Below are 4,472 nucleotides of genomic sequence, written 5' to 3'. Positions count from 1 at the left end.
GGGAATTCTGGACCAGAACACAGTCTTCGGTCTGCCCACCAGAAAGACAAAGTTCCCTATGGGTTCGCCCTGAAACCCCACGTGAGGATCCACCTGCACGGTCCTCATTGGCACCCTCAATATCATGGGCAAAACTGTACACTAATGATCTGGATGATACAGTCTGAGCCCCGACCTCCTGTCAGCCACCCAGAGAGAGGGCCCCATATCCTGCAAGTGGGAACTGATTTGCCCTGAGGCCATCATCTCAACCAACATAGTTAGTCAGGTCCTGTCCCCAGAACTTAGCTCAAATTCCTGTCCAGAGGGCAATGGAAAACAGAAAAGAGTATGCCTCCTTCACCAAGCAGGATAACTGGATGTTGAGATGGTTGTACAACCCTCAGAGTGGGAGCCAGCTGCATGACACATGAGACCACGTCCACTCAGGAGGGGCATCTGGGAAGGAACAGGCATTGTGACCCTCATCGTGAGACCCCTTTAAAAAAGCCCCCTCCTGAGCCCACAGTGTGGGCTTCACATTCTCAGAGCCCAAATCCAAATCCTTGCTGTGGTTATCCCGGTGACCGTACCCAGTACCCGTCTCTGGAATCCCTGTTTCGCCAGGACTCCCGAGATGGATAACAGCACTCTACCCTTCCCCCAAAAAGATACCAAACTCTTGTGAGCCGGGTAGAATCACCAAACAGGAAGGATCTCCCATGGAACCATGGGGCCACCCGTCCATTCTGTGGCCATCCTAGAACACAATCCAGACAGAGAAGCCTTTGCTACTGCCACCCAGTAGCATGAATTTCAAATCCCGAGGAGCTGACCTCAGGGTCTGCAGATGTGGCCTGCCATCACCTCGTCCCCAACCCTTACCCGAGTTTGGATCTGAAGACTTATGTCTCAAAGCCCTGACCCACATGCCTCCAGGATAGGGCCCCCAGAATCACACCGCGTCACTGGGCCTGCTCTCACGAGGAAAATCTGCCCGTCTAAGTTGCCCAAATCCTCCAAATAAGGAGAAACCTGCAAGACCCTGAGACCACACCAATTCCGGGGGCCGCTCTGGAAAAAATGCAGTCTGACACATCCTCAGCACATACGTCCAAGAAGACACACAGGTCAATGTCCCTGAGTCTGAATATTGAACCTGACATGCCCCTAGGACCTCATTGGATCCTGGACTTAGGTGTTCAGGCCTGAGTCCCTGGAAGCCCATTTAAAAAAAAAAAATTATGATCCAACTTGTGGTCCCTGATCCATACAACAGAACCCCTCCTTTAACGAGAAAGAAAGCTTTCTCTTGGGAACTCGGTCCAACCTTCAGTGTAGGAGAATCCTGCATGGCCCCAGAGCCATAGCCACATTCTAAGGTCCCCCTGAACACCAAGCAGCATTGGGACCCATCAGAATAAGAACCTCGTCTATCCAGATCACTTGGAACTTCGAACCAGAGCCTTCGGATCAAGCCTGCATGGCTCCTCAGCAGCAATGGTAACACGAGTAGGGCTCTTCAGGCATCCATTCAGAGAGCACTGTTGTCGAATCATTACATATGGGCAAACATGGAGCCCTCTAACCAGACTTTCTCGTCCCACAGAAGCGCACCTTGCTGTTTGGAGCAGCTCACAAACTCCAGCTTGGGAAAAACACCAAGGATTCTTGAGGGCACCCTGCCATTTGTTGGATCATGCATACAACCTCCAGCGTCTGCAGATATCTGACACTCGTCCTTTCTCAGGTGCTGGAGATCTCGAAAGAGCCGTTGCACATTGGAACTGCCATTCTCTCGGCACTGAACTTAACTGGAGCTGGTATTTTCAGACTTCCATCCTCACACTCCTCACCTGCAAGCCCTCCATATTGGGAATTCTGGAGCCATGACACAGACTTCTGCCTGCCCACCAGAAAGATGAAGTGTCCTATGCGTTTGCACTGAAACATCACGTGAGGATAGACCTGCATGGTCCTCATTGGCACCCCAATATCATGGGCCGCCCTGTGCAGTAATGATCTGTATGACACAGCCTGAGCCCCATCCTCCTGTCAGCCACCCAGGTAGAGGGCCCCATATCCTGCAGGTGGGAACTGCTTTGGACCGAGGACATCATCTCAACCAAGCTGGGTTTTAAGGTCATATCCCTAGAATGTAGCTCAAATTCCTGTCCCGGTGGGAACCTAAAGCCCAAAAGAGTACTCCTCCTTAACCAAGCACAAAAACAGGATGTTGAGATGATTGTCCAACACTCAGAGTGGGAGCCAGTTGTATGGCGCCAGAGACCACGCCCACTCAGGTGGGGCAGCTGGGCAGAAACAGGCATTGTGACCCTCAGCGTGAGACCCCTTTCAAAAACCCCCCATGGGAGATGGGTAGAATCCCCAGACAGGAAGTATATCCCATGGACCCATGAGGCCACCATTCCATTCTATGGCCATCCTAGACACACAGTTCAGACAGAAAAGTCTGTGCTACTGCCTCCCTGCTGCACTAATTTCAAATCCCGAATACCTGACCTCAGGGCCTACAGTGGTGACCTGCCCTCATCTTGCCCTTAACCCTTACCCGACTTTTGGTTAGAAGACTCCCAACCCAAAGCCCTCACGCACATGCCTCCTGGATGGGGCCTCAAGAACGACACCGCATCACAGGGCCTAATCTCAGGAGGAAAATCTGCCCATCTCAATTGCCCAAACCTACCAGATAAGGAGGAACTTGCAAGGCCCCTGAGCCCACACCAATTTCGTAGGCCGCTCTGGAAAAAATGCACAGTCTGACACATCCTCAGCACATACATCCAAAAAGACACGCAGGTCAATGGACCTCATTGGATCCCTGGCTTAGGTTTGCAGGCCTGTGTCCCCAGAAGGCCTGTTCTGGAAAACCAACATATGGTCAAACATGTGGTCCCTGAGCCCTACAACAGAAACCCTCCTGTCCTAAGAAGGAAACCTTGCTCTTGGGAACTGGGTCCAAGCCTCAGTTTAGGAGAATCCTGCATGGCCCCAGATCCACTGCCACATTCTAAGGTCTCCCTGGATACTAAGCAGCATTGTGACTTATCAGACTGAGAAACTCTGTCTACCCAGATCACTTGAATCTTCGAACCAGAGCCTTCAGATCAAGCCTGTCCTGTTCCTCAGCTGCAATGGTAATGGGGGTAAGGCTCTTCAGGCATCCATTCAGAGAGCACTGACATTGAATCTTTCCATATGGGCGAATTGGCACTGAACTTAACCGGAGGTACACTTTTGAGAATTCCTTCCTCACACTCCTCACCTGCAAAAACTCCATATTGGAAATTCTGGAACCACAACACAGCCTTCTGCATTCCCACCAGAACGACGAAGTTCCCTATGGGTTTGCCCGAGGATCAACCTGCACGGCCCTCATTGGCACCCCAATATCATGGGCCACCCTGTGCACTAATGATCTGGGTGACACAGTCTGAGCCCCGACCTCCTGTCAGCCACCCAGAGAGCGGGCCCCATATCCTGCAGGTGGGAACTGATTTGCCCTGAGGCCATCATCTGAACCAACATAGGTAGTCAGGTCCTGTCTATAGAGCATAGCTCAAATTCCTGTCCAGTGGGCAATGGAAAGCACAAAAGAGTACGCCTCATTCACCAAACAGGATAACTGGATGTTGAGATGGTTTTCCAACCCTCAGAATGGGAGCCAGCTGCATGACACATGAGAACACGTCCACTCAGGAGAGGCATCTTGGAAGAAACAGGCATTGTGACCCTCAGCGTGAGTACCCTTTCAAAAAAGCCCCCTCCTGAGCCCACAGTGTTGGCTTCACATGCCCATAGCCCAAATCCTAAACCTTGCTGTGGTTATCCCGGCGACCAGACCCAGAACCCGTCTCTGGAATCCATGTTTCGTCAGGACTCCTGAGACGGATAACAGCACTCTTCCCTTCCCCCAGAAAGACCAAACTCTTGGGAGCCGGCTAGAATCCCCAAACAGGAAGGATCTCCCATGGATCCATGGGACCATCCGTCCATTCTCTGGCCATCCTAGACACACAATCCAGACAGAGAAGCCTGGGCTACTGCCTCCCAGCTGCACAAATTTAAAATCCCGAGGAGCTGACCTCAGGGTCTGTAGATGTGGCCTCCCATCACCTCGCCCAGAACCCTTACCCGTGTTTGGGTCTGAAGACTTCTGTCTCAAAGCCCTGACCTACATGCCTCCAGGATAGGTCCTCCAGAATCACACCGCATACTGGGCCTGCTCTCCTGAGAAAAGCTGCCAGTCTCACTTGCCCAAATACTCCATATAAGGAGAAACCTGCAAGACCCTGAGTCCAACTCAATTTCAGAAGCCTCTCTGGAAAAAATGCACAGTCTGACACATCCTCAGCACATACGTCCAGGAAGACATGCAGGTCAATGTCCCTGAGTCTGAATATTGAACCTGACATGCCCCTAGGACCTCATTGGATCCTTGGCTTAGGTGTTCAGGCCTGAGTACCTGGAAG

The sequence above is a fragment of the Mustela lutreola genome, chromosome 5 (assembly GCF_030435805.1).
Source record: "Mustela lutreola isolate mMusLut2 chromosome 5, mMusLut2.pri, whole genome shotgun sequence".
NCBI classification, from domain to species: Eukaryota; Metazoa; Chordata; class Mammalia; order Carnivora; family Mustelidae; genus Mustela; species Mustela lutreola.
This window is presented reverse-complemented; position numbering follows the sequence as displayed.